The sequence below is a fragment of the Canis lupus genome, chromosome 28, assembly GCF_003254725.2.
Source record: "Canis lupus dingo isolate Sandy chromosome 28, ASM325472v2, whole genome shotgun sequence".
NCBI lineage: Eukaryota > Metazoa > Chordata > Mammalia > Carnivora > Canidae > Canis > Canis lupus.
The window spans coordinates 21,636,288-21,656,171 of record NC_064270.1 but is presented as its reverse complement, the minus strand read 5'-3'; the positions used below and the strand labels follow the sequence as shown (position 1 = coordinate 21,656,171).

Genomic DNA, 19,884 nt, shown 5'->3' with positions numbered 1-19,884 from the left:
CACTGTAATAAGAGGCAGTCCATGAAAAGAGATGTTCATCAACCTCAGAAATCTGCTTTCGTAAAAAAATCTTTTTGTGATACTAGTTTTTTCAAATGAATCATCCTTTAGATCTAAACTTTGATTTTACATACTGTACTGGGTTGGACAATGTCCCTCAAATTCATGTCATTACTTCAAAATATGATTTTATTTGAAAATAGGGCGTTTGTTATCAAATTAAGATGAATTCATATTGGATTAGGGCAGGCCCTAAGCCCAATGACTAGTGTGTCTTTATAAAGTTGAGAGAGGGATCCCTGGGTGGCGCAGCGGTTTGGCACCTGCCTTTGGCCCAGGGCGCGATCCTGGAGACCCAGGATCAAATCCCACATCGGGCTCCCTGTGCATGGAGCCTGCTTCTCCCTCTGCCTGTGTCTCTGCCTCTCTCTCTCTCTCTCTCTCTCTGTGACTATCATGAATAAATACATTTAAAAAAATAAATAAATAAAAAATAAAGTCGAGAGATGTGGCCACAGACAGAGGAGACACATGGGGCAAAAAGCTATGTGATGATGGAGGCAGAGATAAAGCCAGCGAACACCAAAGGACTGCTGGCACCAAAAGCTAGGAGAGGCATAAAACAGATTTCCCTCAGGGCCCCCAGAAGAAACCAAGCTGGCTGACACCCTGATTTTGGACTTCTGGCCTCAAGAACTATTGGAGAATAAATTTCTGTTGTTTTCAGCCACTCGTTTTGTGGTACCTTTTTAATGGTAGTTCTAGGAAACAAATATGCTATTCCAATGGAATTTCCATCCTGATAATACTGATTTTTACGAGGCATTTTACCATCATAACAATGTAGATAACGATGTGGACAGATGGCACACCTCTGCAGAATCCAAGTTAGCTCTTTAGAAATAACAGACATCACTGATATATGTAAGGGCAATGGAACATAGATATCTTCCACAGTGGCAGGACTTTTGCAAACTATAATTTTTGACTGAGAAACAAGGTTTCCAAGAAAAATCTCAAGAAGATACCAATATTCTTGTCACATCAAAAGCTGATCAGAAATTTCTTTGTAGGGATCCCTGGGTGGCGCAGCGGTTTAGCGCCTGCCTTTGGCCCGGGGCGCGATCCTGGAGACCCGGGATCGAATCCCACGTCAGGTTCCTGGCATGGAGCCTGCTTCTCCCTCTGCCTGTGTCTCTGCCTCTCTCTCTCTCTCTCTGTGACTATCATAAATAAATAAAAATATTTAAAAAAAAAAAAAAAAAGAAATTTCTTTGTAATACTCCATGAAGATTCACAATGAATGCTGCCCACAAATTAAAGATGAAGTTGGCTCTACTACTTCTAGCATAGCTGAAACAGTGTTAAAGCAATTATCTAACTATAAAATATTACAGTCTAATGGAATGTTTTTTCATTTAGCCAAGGATGGATCTAAAAAGTCACTTGCTCAGGTTAGCAGGTTTCTTGCCATACATAGACATATGCAGTATTTCTGCCCATCTCCCCACATTAGGGACCACCAAACCCTAACCTGCTGTTTCAACATCATGCCACAGGCTCTGGATCCCTAGGATTATGAAAAAAGTAAAACTAGTTAAGCAGCTCAACATCAAGTTAGTCTTGCTACTGCTTTCCACTCTGTTGTCTGACTTGCAATACTTTTATCTAATTCTCAATGATGAAACTCTGTTGGTCTCTCAGACTCTCCACTCACTATAAAGCAGCCTAAAATCCCTTTGTTTCTCTGTCAGGTAACTCTAAATACTTTCAAAATTGAAAGTCTATACCTGAACCTGATACCCAGGTCTGAGTCTTAGACCTTTTTATCAGTTTCCACGGTTTCTGGAGGTCACCTGGCTTATAAGGGATTTCTGATGCCATGCAGAGCTCCCTGGTACTCGGTCCCCATCTAGCCTTCTGCAATTACTGAAATACCCTGTCTCTATGGTCTGCCCATGTCTCAGCGTTCGACACCTACTGTTGAACTTCCCTCTTACCGACAGTCCACACACCTGGCTTCTTCCCTATTGCCTGTTGCTAGGTAGGGGTCTGTCCGGTCCTCAAGGATCTGCCTATATTCCAAATCCTTGTCAGGCGTGTTCAGCCACTGCAACTCCATTCCTTAAACCATCCTTTAGCTTGTTTGTTTTAGCTTGTAATTTAGCTTGTTTGTTTTTTCATTAAAGAAATTGGCGCCACCTTCAGCCCGGGGCCTGATCCTGGAGACCCAGGATCCAGTCCCATGTCGGGCTCCCTGCATGGAGTCTGCTTCTCCCTCTGACTGTGTGTCTCTGCCTCTCTCTCTCTCTCTGTGTCTCTCATGAATAAATAAAATCTTAAAAAAAAAAAAAAAAAAGAAAAAGAAATTACATCAGAATTTTTAAAAATGCAATTTTTGATGAAAATGTTTTTATGTTGAAGAAAGGGATAATAGTCAGTAGTCAACATTTTCTGACCATCTAATGTTGTCTAACATGGTTTCAAGAATATAGCATGTTTGAACTCTTTTAATCCTTTAGAAATAACCATAGAAAGGTAGGTGCCATTATGATACTAATTTTACAAAGAAACAGGACAGAGAAGTTGCCTATCCAAGGTCACACAGAGTAAGTGTTAGCTGAGATATAAATTTAAGGAGACAGGCTCTAGGATTTCTGTTCTTAACCATTGTCCTATATTGTTATCTACCTTCCACCATTCCTCTCCCTAATCCCTATTGATGTTTTTAAATTTTGAGTCATTTGAATTTTATACCTGTGAAGATCCTTTAGCAAATGTTTCCAACTCTTGCCCTACCCCAGCCTCCACCTCTTAAGGGAACCAACTAAATGAACATCATCTAAGTCCCTACCTCTAATGTGAACTCTTTGGTAAAATTTTTTTTTCATAGACTAGATTTTTCTTACAATGAAATTTACTTGAACATTAAAACGTGATATAGGATCTGACACTCGGGGATTATTAAGTCAATAATAAACAAGCAAAATTTCCTGATCATTCAGCAAATTTAATCTTCTACCAAGTGTAATTTACAAGTTGTAGTTTACTACAACTATAATAGTAAGCTTTAGGAAGAAGTAGTACTGGTGGGTGAGTTCTTTGAAACCTAGTATCTAGATTATATATGCCCCACTGTTTCATCTAGAACTGTGTTGGTCATTTATTATTATTTAAAGAGGTCTAGGCTCTGACCACGTATAAAGTAAAATTTAGCCTTGAAAAGTAGGCTTAGTTGATATGAATAAGAACCTTGAAAATGTATGCATAAATTTTGATATTTTATGATAATTTATATGAGAAAGGAGATTGATTTTTTTTTAAGATTTTATTTATTTATTCATATGAGAGAGAGTAAGGCAGAGACCTAGGCAGAGGGAGAAGCAGGCTCCCTGCAGGGAGCCCGATGTGGGACTCGATCCCAGGACCCCAGGATCACACCCTGATCCAAAGGCAGACACTCTGCCACAGAGCCACCCATGTGCCCTGAGATTGAGATTCTTTTCTGACATGGAGACAATGAGGAGACAGAAGATGATGGGAAGACAGAGACAACAATTTAAGTCTCTAAATCACAGCTGGAACTTGAAGTCTTAATAAAAAGAAAATCTGAAAGATGAGCCAAAACATCTAATGTCAAAATCAGGGAAAAAGAGAAAGCATCATTTAATTCACGGAAGAAAGTTTAACAAAGACATCAGAAGTACAGATTTTAAAAGGATGAAGAATACCTTTGTAAGGATAACAACAGAGACAAAACACTTATAAACCCAAAGAACAACTGTTCCAAGATATATATACTGACATTGTCTAATATTCTTAATTAGAAACAAAATAAGAATAGCATCTTTAGAACTTAGGTCCTATTAAGTTCTAATACCTTTAAGGTATTATTACACCTAATCCTATCTCCTCAAGTCTCCATACGAAATAGGTCCCAAAAAGAATGTGTCCTTCAATTTATTTTGAGACTTTTCACATTAACTAGAGTAGAATAGGATACAGAGAAAGTAGATCATATGATCTGCCAAATATAAGAAAAGATTTAAAATATAAACTGCATTAAAAAAATTCCTCTAAAGATTTCTGGCAATAACTAATTTTAGAGGCTACTACATATTATGTAGTAAATGCTAATTTTTATGAAAAAAAATCACCTAATATCTGAAGCTCCAATTTCTTGATTTTAGGTAGGTTATAGTTATGCATTCAGTGTTAACAATAGACAAAACAATTTTTGTGTGTGTATTTTCATAAGAATTTAGAACCATTTAGGGAGCCTGGGTGGCTCAGTTGGCTAAGCATCTGCCTTCAGCTCAGGTCATGATCCCAGGGTTCTGGGATCAAGTCCTGCATTGGGCTCTCTGCTCCGTGAGGAGCCTGCTTCTCCCTATGCCTCTGTCTCTGCCGGTCTTTCTCTCTCTCTCTTCCTCCCCCACCCCCTCTCTCTCGGTCTCTCATGAATAAATAAAATCTTTTTTTAAAAAAGAATTTTGAACCATTTAACTATTTTTTGAAAAAATGAGATTGCTGCTCTTTCAAGCTTTAATGGTAATTCACCAGAGAGAATAAACTTTATGACTCAGCTTTTTGTATCCACTCATACATGCCTGAAGGGTCCACTTAAATTGCTTGCTATATTTTAAATTCAGGCTTGGAGTAGGATTCTTGTTTTGTGAGGCTCACAAAGACTAGACTCACAGCTTAGTTCTATAGTGCCTATTTAGCTGGATTTAAAGCCTACATCAAGTACTTTATTGTCAAATAAAAAGCAATCTTCATGGAGCTTAGGAACTTAAGTAGCTCTCCAGAATTTGTTAAATATTTTGTTTCTACTTTTGATCTCTATTGTCAAGAAAGAGTTCTATTGAGTTGTAAAGTGCCAGAAAGTGTTATTTTAAACATCTAAAAGGTAGTATGGACACTACAACTCTTGAGGTTCATGGTTAAACTGAGAAGCACAAAGATATTCACTATAATTTTCCAAAAACATAATTTTCTTAGTCCTTCCCTCAAAGAAAGAAAAAAGCAACTTGGAGTCCTACCTTTAAAAAATATAGGAATCAGCCTGGGGGTTTCCAAAATTCAGGCTCTGAAAATAGAATGGAAGAGACTTCCAAGTTTATCCCTCACAGACTCAGAGGAAAATGATGACTGTCCCAAACAAAAGCCATTTCCTTGATTGATGCTTTGCTCACCTTATTTCTCATATACTTAAACTGTTTTCCCTCTCATCTCCATCCATCCAAATCTTAATCCATACTTCAAGGTCTTATTCAAAAGCCAACTCCTTCCATAATGGCTTCCAGAATCTCCTCCATCAGAATTAGCTCCACCCTTCTCCCCACCCCCCTCTCCCTGCCACAACCAGTATTGCTCCCAAAACACTTTTTCAAAGTCTGTCTTGCCTTTAAATTATTTGAGGTCTATCTGCCCCAGTAATTGGGTCAAATCTTTTTCCTTTCTTTACTGTCCACTTACAGTTATGCAATAAGGATTTATTAAACTGAGGTGAGTAGGGCTATTGAATCATAATATCCCATTCTCTACTTGTCTTAAAATAAACCAGTGTGGAGAATTTAGAGCAACCCTTGAAAACTGAGCTAATAATCATGGTTTGTTCAGAATGGCCAGGTATCCAAGATGGTTGAGGTAATGAATTTCACCAGCACGTAAAATAAATGTCAAGCTGACTAAAAAGTAATCACAAAAAAGAGTGAAGGTATAAAAGGAACAATTTTTTAAAATCTATACTTTTGGGTTTTGAGACTAGGTACAAAAATGTCATTTTAAAATTAAAAAAAAATAACCTTACTTATCCAATCAAACAGCAAACACTAATTCAGCTGGTTGGTAAAGCTGGTTGGTTTTATAAAGAAATATAAAACACAGGTCTAGGTCCTGTCTTTAAAGAGTTTTCAGTTTAATCACAAAACTAATACATGACTACTACATGGAAAGGTAGCAAACAACAAAAACCAGGTAACTGCCAATTGAAAAATAAAATATCCAAGAGTTGTTGAGAATGGCTGTTAAACAGACTTTTGGGTTAAGACAGTAAAGGAAGCCTAAATGAAAGTAAGGTCGGATTTGCTTCATGTGTAAAATGAGGTGTTTTGATCACAGGACCTCTAGGTTTACCTTCCAGCTCTGAAGTTTTATTATACTTTTATCACATGATTATAGTGGTGACTTGATATTAACTGACCATCCCCTGAATGGAGCTTTCTTCTTCCTAATCATTAAAGAAATAAATAGCCTTGTAAAAGTAGGCAGCCCTCAAATAAGGATTATTATTTTAAATACAAATATCCAAAATTGAATGTGATATATCTCATAAGAGCATTTGATATTTTCTAAGAGAACCTGAGTTTGAGGCTTTTTTCTCTGTTCCAGCTTCTTGGTGTAGCTTCCAGAACTCAAAACAGGCCTTTAAGTGGACATTTTTTAGTATCTGAAAGATGTATTTGAAACCATTTAATTTATTCTTGTCTCTCTGCACAAGATGTGAGTAAACCTGCAAAAAGTTCATCATGTTATTAACACATTGTTTTCTTCTTTGTTCTTTTTAATTGTCATGATATTTATGCCCAGCAGTTACTGATGGCCAAATGTATTCTCAAGCCTGGCCAAAGATTTTTTTTTTAGGGTAACACTCAAAACAAAGCAAATATTGGCTTGGTTATGACACTTGTTGTTCTAATACATTAATAGCCTATTGTTCACTGTGGTTGTCTCAACAAGATAATACATTGAAAAACAGCGTTTCCTGATAGGAAGTGAATTCCCACTGTGTGTCACAGGAGTCCAGCCAAAAGCTGGGCTCCAAAGAAGAAACATCAGTTCCTTCTACGATTGCATAACGAAGCAAAGTAATGATTAGACTTTTTTTTTTTCTCTCTTTACACACACACACACACAAAATAGCTTTCTGCTTCAGCTCAAACTATAATCTATTAGACTGATTCTGCTATCATAGGATTGTTTTTCTAAAATGACTGCAAATGTTTTAGACAAAGCTGTTCAACATCCTGTAGACAGCAGTATCCTGTATATTTCTAACTATAGAGAATTTCCTTAGTCGTAAATGTCACAATGGATGGAGTAACTTGACAAAGGAGATATCAGGATGTGTCATCAAAACATAGTGTGACCATTCTCAAAGATTAGGGTCAGACATGCAATAGATTAAGTCATAATATATGAGGTACAATAATTGTAACAGATTTTTATTAACAAGGCAAAAATTAAGGCTCAATTAATCTAACCACCACGACTTTTATTTAGAATCTGATTAGTGCGACATTGATGTCACTAGCAGATCCACACACATAAGATTGGACCTCCACAGTAATTGACACTGTCCTAACAACACATTAAAACCTTTTTAAATACTTAACATATACCTTGTTTTTATCTATTTTCACAGACTCAAAATTTGAAGAACTTTTTCTGCCCAGTTCCACCTACCAGTGGATATTAGAAAATTCTAACAATGGAAGAAATAAGAGTTATCATTTTGATAGATCCCAGTGAGACAGTCTCTGTCATTTAGATACTCACCCTGCTTAATGCTGTGCTTGGCTCCTAGATGGTCCTCAATACATTTTGCTAAACTGAATCATATCTCAACCAACTGATACGGAAATTAACACAGAAAACAGGTCGTAATAATGCAGCGTTGCTTTGATAATAAATTACATTTTAGGTTTTAGAGAAGCATACTTATTCAAGGTATATCAAGTTTTCTAACAAGAAGCTAGGCTAAACCAGCAGATGAACACACAGAGACTCCCCTACCTCCAGGCTGAGAAAGTATCTTTTTATCTTCTTGTTATTATACAAATCGAACAATGAAGTGCTTTACCATTTTGCTTTCAGGACAGCTGTCCTTTGACAGAACTGCAAAAAAAATCTGGGAAACAGGAGATCCTAAACATCTTATGTGTGATGCAGCAAAAATTCCTGCTTCTGTTACTTTATAACTTTACTGTGTAACTTGATAACTTTGCTGGCAGGATAATAGTGTACAGTTCACCTCTAAGCTGCTTCCTCAGCACCAAATCAGACAACTTTAGCTATGTCAAGCAATATCAGTTTTAGCATTCAATGAAACAAGGAGATGGATTAGAGGACTAGAATATGAAAACAATTTAAACAAGGAGGCTGATGCCAAGTTTCAAAGCCCTGAGGATTAGCCTTGAATGGCTGGATTCATCGAAAATTACAAGGATCCATTTTAAAAACAAACATCACCTCACTCAGAATCTTCTCAAGTATTCAAGCTTGATAAAAGGATCTGCTTTTTTCTGGAATGGGTTGTATACTTTTGAAACAGACTTTTTAGAAAAGGAGAGTTTATATAAATTATAACATTCAACTTATCTTTTTTACATTCTTATACTTTAAAATAGATTAGCCCATATGGTAGGTCAAATAAATTACACATCACACAATATACACAAAAGATGTTTTCAATTTAAACAACAGAAACTTAATATAAATTGGGTTATATAGCTTAAATCAATACTCTTACAAAAATACAGGTAAATACTATAGTTGGAACAGGTATTAAAACTCCTCTATTTTAACCTCTCATTTTATAAAGGGCAAAACTAAGGACTAAGGAGGCTAAATGAATTGCCCACAATCTTACACTCAAGTTACCAGACTTTGAACCCAATGTTAATTTCATTAATCTGCTGAAAAATGGCTCAGCTGTTTAGCACCGCCTTCAGCCCAGGGCGTGATCCTGGAGACCTGGGATCGAGTCCCACTTAGGGCTCCCTGCATGGAGCCTGCTTCTCTCTCTGCCTGGGTCTCTGCCTCCCTCTCTCTCTCTCTCTCTCTCTCTCTCTCTCTCTGTGTGTCTCTCATGAATAAATAAATATAATCTTTAAAAAAAAAATCTGCTGAAAAATGACTCCCAGGGCAGTTCTTACCCACTCATGAATGGCTGGGACAGTGGGGCCTACCCTTAGTGTTCTAGCCAGAGAAGTAGTTGGTAAGGGGTTTTTCTATTTCTGCACAGCACTATCATCATTTCAGCACTTGGGTTCTACCCCAATTAGGATGTAGGAGGACTGATTAAGTATATCTGATAGGGGAGAAAGGGAACAATTTGGAGATAATCTGGATATCTATCAATGGATGAATGAATAAATTCATTCATTCGTCCATACAATGAAGTATACACCCATTAAAAAGAATGAGGTAGGGCAGCTCGGGTGGCTCAGCAGTTTAGTGCCACCTTCAGTTCAGGGTATGATCCTGGAGACCCAGGATCGAGTCTCATGTCAGGCTCCCTGCATGGAGCCTGTTTCTCCCCCTGCCTGTGTCTCTGCCTCTCTCTTTCTCTCTGTCTCTCATGAATAAATAAGATCTTTAAAAAAAAAAAAATGAGGTAGATACATAATGGTGTGCATAGTATTAATTTGGTTTAAAAAAAAAAAAAAGATGTGCACTTACTCACAGAAGTTCTCTGGAAAAATAGAGAAGAAATTCCCTTCTAGGGAGTAGGGCTCAGAGATTAGAGTTGCAAAGAGACGCTGTCATATGCCTTGTACACTAGAATAAACAGGAGAGGATTTAAGGGCAGCCATATAGAGCTACATAGACCTTGGTGAAAAAAATTCACTCCATTTTCTTTATATTACATAATTATTACAAGAAAAAAATATGATGATGATCAGAGAAGGGGGGCAGAGAGAGAGGGAGAGAGAATCTTTAGCAGGCTCGATGCCCAGTGCGTGAGCCCAACATGGGGTTTGATCTCACAACCCTGAGATCATGACCAGAGCTGAAATCAAGAGGCAGACACTTAACCTACTGAGCCCCCTAGGTGTCCAGATTCTTTTTTAAGAATATTTTTAAAAATAAGTAATAAGAGTATATAAAGTATAAAGTATTAGTGTAGGTATTAACTATTGACATTCTACAAAAGTTCCAAATAAGATTTATTCAGAAAATTTCCCAATTTCAACATTTAACAATGAAGTGATTGGTAAGCTTTGCTCTGGAGCAACTATAAAAAAGTCTAAGTGTATTCTCCTGGAGTCAAAGGGTCAGTAGAGATCTTCTAGCTCAGTAGATTGAAACCAACATTTTAAAAATGAAACAGAACAAAAAATAGAATGTTTTCTGTGTTGTAAGGAAAAACTTACTTCAGAAATTAAGTGGTGTGTTATGTGGTTTGTGTACTGGGTCAGGATGCAAAACACAACCTGAAAGTTTATTTTCTTGTTGAGGTGATGATTAGAGAATTCTATTGCTCAGTATAGAATCAAAATGTAAATTTCCAAAATTTCTGATATACACAATTTATTGAAAGTAAAGCTTTAGTTTTCACATCATTTATATGAATGATTCTGGATTACTATCCAAACATTTTTTCCCTCAATTCCAGTACATTGCCTTTAGCATTTTGGGGATGTCTTTACAAAGAGAATTAGAGTATTCTCAGCTGGAAAAGGTCTTAGAGAACTAACACAAATTCCCAAGTTTACAAGTGAAGAAACCAGTGTCCAAAGTAATAGCCATTTAATTCCTGGTCTAGTGCTTTTATTTGATACCAAGCTTCTACCTTATTCTTACATCCTTGTGATGTTAGAAAATGGCTAAACACAGTTACTACCAAGTTTCAAAGAGGAAGCTGAAGCAAGGAAATGCTCACAAGTCTGAGTCCAAAAAGGATGACACAATGTCACCCCAGCAAACTTTACGAAAATCTGCCATTTTCAACATTCAGCTTTGATTTCAACTGAAGTGAGTGGTTCAACTTGCTTGTACTGAATGGGTGTGTCTATCCCACAAGGGTACACGATGAACATGCACAAGAGGAAGACAACAGTCAGTACAGAAAAGATCACAGAGCACAGCCTCTCTCTCAACATGCCTACTTTAGTCAAGCATAAACACTTCACAGGCATTGAAAACCTAGCTACAAATGAAGCTCCATTATGTGAGGGCGGAAAAAGATCCATTTGCAAAGAAAAAATTGCCAAGTGTGGACCTCATTCAATAATGCAATTCTCCTATAGTTCAACTTACCACTCACGTCACAAACTCTAGAAAGAACACAGAGGCACAGACAAGGCATGGAACAGAACTTTGGGCTGCAGCCTTCCCCAACTCTTCTGACAAATACCCAACAGCAGGAAGACAAAGCATCATTATAACAGAAATAAAGGCTCTTTAGATGCTGCCTTTTTTTAATTCAATGAACCCACTCTTACACACAAAGTTCATGCCACGATGTCTCGAAATACAGTATTACCAGATTATGCTGTTAATGGGTCCAATAAATTCAGTGCAAAACACCACTTCAAGCATTTTTATGTTAACTAATTAGCACATTGGGAAACTAACAGTATTTTCCTTAAACAGTCATTGTCATCCCCCAAACAATTAAAAACAACAACAGTTCAGTAAACAGTTTAAGGAACAACAAAAAAAGCAAATAGGTGAACAGGAAAAAATTTAGTTGAATGATAAAGCTATAGGCTCCTTCCCAAGAACACTGCACATTACTAGCAGCTAGCACAAAACTGACCATCTATCTTATCGTGCTTCCCCCTAAGCTGTGCATTATCAGTTTTACAATAGACAAGCCATTACTTACAAAAATATTTGAAGCTGCTGTACATTTCTTAAGCTGGTTTTTGTGTGGCAATTCTGATGCAATGCCGCCCTAAAAATGAACTTTGTTTTAAACAGTGAGATATCCACACTCTCGGTGCGGTTAGAGCAAGGGTGGAGCCCACTGGGGGAAACAACACACCCAAGCAGACCTCAGTGACAGCAAACTGCACGTTAATACTGCCACAACATTTTTCAGGGCTTCAGAGTCAAAACTAATTGGTTAATCCTCTTCAAAGAAACGAGGGGGGTGGGGGGGAGGAGACGGTGTTCATGTTTGTAGATCTGCTTTCCTGCTATGAAATAAAATATTGACTCATTTCTTTTTTCTTAAGAAAGTAAAGATAAAATGCAAGGTAGAACACACAGCTCAACCAGCAGAATGTGAGGTGGAAGTGGACGACTATAAAGGAAGTCCAACCATGCCAACTTCTAAGTTTAGCAACAGCAGCTTCTGTATATCTCAAGGTGTTGGCAACATCGTTCACTTTAGAACTTTACTTTTGGGGTATTTGGCCAAAACAGGGGACCCAATCATGAACTTAAGCATTACCTACCCTTCTCTATCAATGCTCTAGTTCTCCTGGTAATACAGAAACAATAAAAGCACTTCTTATCAACTAACTAGCAAGAGTTGCCTTAAAAAAGGGGGGGTTTGATTTGTAAATTTGTTTTCATAGACTATTAAAATACATAAAAGGGAGATTTTGATGAAAATTACTAATATGCATACCAGACCTTAAAAAAATTTTTATAATCACCTACTTTCAAATAATTTCCTAAGTTTTGATTTTTAATTTTTTCCTGATATATTTCCAAATAAGATATTCTGTCAGATGTATACATACTGCCTAAAAAACTTAGTGACTAAAATAATTTATCAGTTATTGAAACTGTCACCAAACATCTGGTTATTGTTCAAAGTGATTTTAATCAATACTACTTCCTGTATATGCACATTCAGACACAGCCAACAGTTACTTGTAACTGAACTCCTGTAACTCATGGCATGAAAAATAGGGTTTTCAGTAAAATACCCATGCTTAAAAAAAAAAAAAAAAGCTTTGTAATCTTTACATTGAATTTAAAACAAAGAAATGGCTTTTGGAAAAGAGCAGGAAAATATTATTTTTAATGATACATGTTGTCACTTTACCCTCTGCCAAATGCTACTTCCTCACAGTGGAAAAATAAATCAGTTTGGGGTCTGAACATTTCCATTTTCTGCTCCCCCACCACTATTTTCAGAGGTGGCTCAGAACAGCTTCTTTTAGGATCCTCAGAAAGGGGTGCATACTGCCCAATCTAGCCTTTTGTTGAATTATAAGGTCACTTTTACCATAAATTAACCCACTCAAAAAAAAAAATTAACCCACTCAAGCTTGCTTTAATTATTTTTCAACCATATATATAATTATGACTCTCCTGCCATCCCTTGCTCTTCTCCAGCTCACTTCAAACTGAACTTAAAGGTAGCAGATATTTTGAAGAATTCCATTTTGATACTTTTTGGATTTGCACTGCTGGAAATGTCTGTTTTCAAGTCAAACTTCACTTTCACAGCTGCAAAGGAAATGACAAGAGAAGAAAAACACAGCCAATATATATCAGCAATTAATTCCATCCACAACTGCCCAGCTGTTTGTGCATGGAAGAATCAGTCTGTTTCCTTTTGGGGCCTTCACCACTGAAAATTGATACTGCACATTCAGAGACACAAGCTGTTTGTAACATGTCAGGAATGTGCACAAGATCACACAGAGTTGAAAAGACCAAATGAAATCCAGATCTAGTTTTCTTGGGACTCGCCAGTATTATTTCATAGCTGAAAAATAAAAAAATAAAAAATAAAACACCCCAATATCACACAGAGAGCAAGATACATGAAAAAATACTCTCCCTTCTGAATATGGTCCTTCCAATAAAGAGGAAAATCTGCCAATGACATCAGATTTAGTATCAAGAATAGACACTCTGACTTACTGGCATAGACAAGGTGTGACATTCTTAGGAGTCCACGTGCCCCCAGTATGTTAAATCCAGCCAATACTTTTTGGACTACACAGTTGCTTGCCCAATGTGTAGTTAGTCCCTTTAAAAAAAATACCCTTATAAATGTGAAAATTGTTGAGAACCAAGGCTTTCACCACAGTGATGTAGAAAAGCAAGTTTTTCTTGGTTAGTTCAGACATTATTTGGCACTCATATACACCTGCGTGTTTCAGGGATTCATGTAAATTTACTGATCCAATCTCCTAGGGTAATTCTCAAGCAATCAAATTTTTCCTTCCCTCTCCTTATCAGTTTTGTGGATTTTAGATAAAAACACTGTCTATTGAGTGCCAGAGGCTTACCAATTATAGTACAAGCTCCTTTGCAACTCAAAACATTTCCTGACGTACCACCTTCCAACACCAATTTCATTTCAAATATGTTTCATTTAAATGTCGTTTTGTTATATTTCCAAACACACACTATTGTAAAATGGTGTGTATTTTCATTATGTAAAGTGACTTGTAAAAAACTTATGAAAGTTAGAAAATAAGATGACTCTTTAGAAGAAAATAATTCAAAACATATTTTAGCTATCTTATTGGGGTTTTTTTTTTATTTTATTTTTTAATTTTTATTTATTTATGATAGTGAGAGAGAGAGAGAGAGAGAGAGAGAGAGGCAGAGACACAGGCAGAGGGAGAAGCAGGCTCCATGCACCGGGAGCCCGACGTAGGATTCGATCCCGGGTCTCCAGGATCACGCCCTGGGCCAAAGGCAGGCGTCAAACCGCTGCGCCACCCAGGGATCCCTCTTATTGGGTTTTTATATGAAATTAGGTATCCCTATGACTGAACTCACTGTTCTAAGGACTCTCCCCTCCGCTTTTGCTACATAAGAGTTCATGCACTCTTCATTCCCATACATTCTCAAATACAACTTAAATGAGACACTCATTTGGGGCACCACCAGGGCTTGGGGCTTAACAAATGAAGAGAAGATAAACACTCTGCTTCAAATATGAGATGGACGTTCCATAAGCTTCAGAATGAAGATGCTCTCAAGTGCCAGAACTCAAACTAGCACAATGAGAAGCTGTCTCCAACTAAAGTGCTGGGAAAGCACGAAGTGTCATTTGTTAAGGAAACACAAGGCATCTCAAACTTGCAGTTGACTGAAAACAAAGCACGAAACCAAAAAAAGAGCTTATCTCTTAATAAACCCACCAGATCAAGGATATTTCTAGGGTAGGAGAAGGGGGGTGGGAAAAGTTTAATCTTTAGCTGATGGAGACATTAAATTCTGGAAATACTGGTATAACTATTAGTGACTCAAAGAGACACAGAGATGAGCTTTGCTTGGCAAGCTTCAGCTCTCTGGGACATTCAGACTAACTTGAAATGTCTATGGGAAGAGGACACCTGGGTGGCTCAGTGGTTGAGCATGTCTTTGGCTCAGGGCATGATCCCCTTCTGGGGATTGAGTCCCACATCGGGCTCCCCACAGGAAGTCTGCTTCTCCCTCTGCCTATGTCTCTGCCTCTGTCTCTCATGAATAAATAAATAAAATCTTTAAAAAAAAAAAATGTCTATGGGAAGGAACTTTCCCATCTAGAGGAATGGTTCATCAGCAAGGAGCCTGCTTGGGATTCTCTCACTCCTTTCTCCCTTTGCCCCTCTCCCTGCACTCTCCTCTCTTGCTTGTTCTCTCTCTAAAATAAATCACTTTTTAAAGTTTATTTTAAACAACTCTAAATAGTTATGCCTTTGCAACCTATGCATTAGAACATTCCCCACTACATCAAATAACCTGATTGCACAAAGTGATCAGGCATGAATGAAACAGATGGAAGAAGCCTACAAGGAAATTTTTTAAAAGATTCATTCATTCATTCATTCATTCATTCATTTATTCAGAGGGAGAGAGAGAGGCAGAGACAGGCAAAGGGAGAAGCAGGCTCCATGCAGGGAGCCCTACACAAGACTCAATCCCGGGCCTCCAGGATCACACCCCGGGCCGCAGGCGGCGCCAAACCGCTGAGCCATCCGGGCTGCCCCTACAAGGAAATTATAAAGTTAAAAGAAAGTGTACACTCATCTGCTCCAACTACTCCCCTTCTTAGGTGAAAGAAACAAAACTTCTAAAGTTTTAGCTGCCTGTACCAGTCAGCCAGTTGGTCAGTAATGTCTTGGTTAGGCATAGTACAAGGTTCTTAGGCAGCAGCTCTACATTTGGCTTTAGTATGAAGAGAACTTAGAAGCTTGGGAGAGAATGCTGGCTCAGAGGATGAGGTCTGCCACTTACAGGCTATATACAACTTAAGCAAGTTTCTTGGTTTTGTTTTTTTAAACTCCTTTGAATATTAGTCTTCCCCTATGTATAACAAGGAAAATCTTAATTCATAAAAGTTGTATGGCTGGGGGGTGGGGGTGAATGGGTGACGGGCACTGAGGGGGGCACTTGACGGGATGAGCACTGGGTGTTATTCTGTATGTTGGCAAATTGAACACCAATAAAAAATAAATTATTAAAAAAAAGTTGTATGGCTTAAAAGAGATAACTTTTGTAATGCGCCCGGCATGTAGTAAGTAATCAAAAGAAAGAAATATAAGAAGTAGAAGCAAAATCAACAGTTCCAGGGGCAGTTCAAGTATATGCCCATTCATATACTGCTTCTAAGCTTTTGTGCTACCCCTACGTTTGCTCTCATTTTACATACGCAAAGAAAAAATAGCAAATAAAGCATTACTCTTTATTCCCTACCAAGGGAAGCAATTTTTTAGATCTGGGGGGGAAAAAAAGGCTACTTGTTTCCTCTTTACCTTCCTACTATGACAGAACTGGAGTGGTTGGGGGAGGGAGGCACAGATTTTCTACTTTGTAGTGACTACTTCTACCTTAATACACTTATATCTTTACCAGTCTTTGTATAAAGAGCTCCTTTTGCCTGGTGTGATCTTTCTTTTAACCATGAAGTGAGAATTCAAGGCCCAGTTAAAATCTAACCTACTTTACTGGTCTACTTATAACAAAATTAAAGCTTTTTCATCCTGTGTTTCCATAATGCTTTAAATAACAGCATTATAGAACTCATACCAGATGGCTGCTTCCATGAGTTTCCCTTACTTAAACGGGAGCATCTTTGTATTCTAATACCTAGCACATGGAAACCATCCATAAGTGTCTGCTGAATGGATATGCCTGGATAATGGGTACTCAGTTATGATCAAAGTAGCTAAAAAACACTGAGTCTGAACATTCACCAAAAAGAAAAGCAAAGCGCTAGAAAAGTAGGGAGCAGGGAGATGACCACAGGGTTTGAAATTAAATAGATTAAAAGTCAACTGTGTGCAAACTCTTGTGATCCTGGAGAAATGATTGCTGAGCAGTTAAGGTACCACTAGAATAATTCAGACTGCCATGTGCTTTAAATACTTATCCTGTGGGGATCCCTGGGTGGCGCGGCGGTTTAGCGCCTGCCTTTGGCCCAGGGCGCGATCCTGGAGACCCAGGATCAAATCCCACATCGGGCTCCCGGTGCATGGAGCCTGCTTCTCCCTCTGCCTGTGTGTATATGCCTCTCTCTCTCTATCTCTCTCTCTGTGACTATCATAAATAAATAAAAATAAAAAAAACTTAAAAAAAAAAAATCCTGTGCACCACCCACAACAACTCTCCTAGGCAGTACTATCAGGCTCCTTTTATACAAGAGAATATGGAGACTCAAAAAGGTTAAGCACATAAGGTAACATAACTTATGGCAATGGAGATAAAGTAGAGAAGTGATTTTTCATTACAAGTGATTTTCATAATAGACCAATTTTACAGAGTATGAAGAGGCTCTGGGTTTAAGAGAATCCAGATAGTGGAGGGGCAACCAAATAGCAAAAGAGATTCAGCTGAGGGAGCAAAACTCAAAGGGAGAGAAAAGGCCTGGCCAAAAAAAAAAAAAAAACAAAAAACGCACAAAACAAAAAACCAAAGCTGAGACAATTAAGAAGAGTGTGAGTTTTATGTAGGACTCATCTCCATGGAAGAGCCGGCCCCGCTGGAGTTATGAAACCTAAGTTGGAGATGGCCCTAGAACCATAGCAGTGCTAAATCATACCTTTTACTCTTATGGCTCCTCCCTTCCCAAACCAACTGTTCTAAGAAATAATAAAGACAACATGGATAACTACTTGATAAAAATGCCAATCATGGTGTTCACGCTTCAGAAATTAATGAGACCCTTGCCAAGTTGGTGAAACTCAACTCTTGTCTATAGGTTATCTGGCTATATTCTGTAATTTCCCATTTAGGAAAACACTGGGTTTTGACTCCCTTGCAAAGATGAATTTGTGAAGGAAAGCCTCCACGTTGAAGTTCAAAGCCTCAAGTGCCACAGCCCTCTGGCTTACCTCCAACACAGCATTCATTACAGTGGCTCACAATTTTCTGTTTGCTGGTGTAGCTCTTACACATGCTATGAGCAACTGGCAGGCAGGGCTGCTCAGCACCTAGCACAGGACAAGCTCAAAAAACATATGGAGCCTATTTAATATCTGATAGATGGTTTTTTGTAAATGAGGTAACCCAGGATTTAAAGATGAAGCAGTTACAGGAAAGGCAAGAATGGGAATAAGTGGGGACACCTGGGTGGCTCAGTGGTTGAGTACTGCCTTTGGCTCAGGGCGTGATCCCAGGGTCCTGAGATCGAGTCTCACCATCAGGCTCCCCGCCTGCTTCTCTGCCTCTCTCTGTGTCTCCCATGAATGAATTTAAAAAATCTTAAAAAAAAAAAAAAAAAGAATGGGAATAAGTGAAATATAGTAAATGTTCAAAATTAGCTTTTTTTTTTTTTTTGGCTGGATAAAAAAATGCATACTATATAACCTATAATAATTGGCAAGTTAAGCTTAATAAAGCAGAAGTAGAAATTCAGTAAATCATTAGGTCTAAAGATTGGGCATGATCCCCATTTAAAACAAAAATTAACCAAACTAGTGAGCTTGTATTCTATCTGAAAATTGCCAAACTTGGAGTGGAAAAACAGTTATGTGGCTTTGACTCTCCCATGGCATAATACTTTCAAAAATAATGCATTTTATTAATAACCTCTTAGAAGAGACAAAGACTACATGGGGGGGTGGTGAAGAGTAAATATTTATGTGCTATTAAAAAACCTTCAGTCACAAATAATTTCTGCTTTAGAGAAAAGTGCAAAAAAAACAACAGAAAACACATATATGTAAATATACTATGGCCATTTGACACAGCAAACATTCATGACAAATGCAATTTTTTAAAAATATTTTATTTATTTGAGAGAGAAGGGATGGGGAGAGGCAGACCCCCCACTGAGCTGAGGAGCCCAATGCAGGGCTTGATCCCAGGATCATGACCTGAGCTGAAGGCAGATGCTTTACCAACTGAGCCACCCAAGTGCCCCTGCAATTTCTTGTTAAAAATATTACTGTTGCTTTGATTTGCTCCATCCAAGGGTGTGGGACTAATGTAGGCATTTTTTAATTTTTGCTCTTTCTAAATATGAAAAAAATATCTTTAGTTGGAAAAATGGCTCACATTTCAAATAATTTACCCAATTAAAAAAAAAAGCCACCTTTTTTAATCTTGGGAAATTGAAGTATTCTCATTCCCCCCCCAAAAAAAAAAATGTTCAAGTACTTAGCTTTAAACACTGCTCTATGATAGGCAGGTGTCCAGGACACCTGGGTAGCTCAGTGGTTGAGTGTCTGCTTTTGGCTCAGGTTGTGATCCCAGGGTCCGGGGTCCCCTATGGGGAGCCTACTTCTCCCTCTGCCTCTCCCTCTATGTCTCTGCCTCTCTCTGTGTCTCTCATGAATAAATAAATAAAATCTTAAAAAGAAAAAAAAAAAAAGGTAGGTAGCCAAGTTGACACACCACATGACTTAAAGGACTTGATTTCTCAGATCAAGCTCTGGAACACATGCTGCCACTTTATTACAAGAACACATCCCCTCCTCCAAAATGAAAAGTTCCAAATCCCTCAATACTATCAAAATATAGGGCAAGAGACAGGTTTAGAAATGTTCTTCCCTTTTCATTCCCATACCTCAACCCCTCTGGTTCCACCTGCCCTCAATGAAAGTATCTGGATGGCTGGTAGATTTGCCACCTTTCCATTTCCTCAGGCAAACTGGCAGTGTGATAGAAGGTTTAATTAAAACAAAAACACAAAAACAAAATTGGCCTACAAACCCACATCTCCTTAGCATTTCAGAAACACTTCAG

The 19,884-nt window shown here is 38.0% G+C and overlaps 1 protein-coding gene across 13 annotated transcripts in view; it reads right to left on the bottom strand.

Annotated features, from left to right (window-relative positions):
- The window catches only part of ADD3 (adducin 3), a 124,978-nt gene that overhangs the window by 40,413 nt on the left and 64,681 nt on the right, over nucleotides 1–19,884 (bottom strand). Inside the window, exon 2 of one of the 13 annotated variants that reach the window (XM_049103596.1) lies at nucleotides 9,469–9,567. The exons of 8 other annotated variants lie outside the window; for them this stretch is intronic. The gene's annotated coding sequence lies outside the window, so the exon portion shown is untranslated. Of the gene's footprint in view, nucleotides 1–7,800; nucleotides 7,919–9,468; nucleotides 9,568–11,620; nucleotides 12,016–19,884 lie in introns of those variants that run through there. 4 more of the 13 variants (XM_049103598.1, XM_025467161.3, XM_025467163.3 and 1 more) reach the window with 4 other exon arrangements.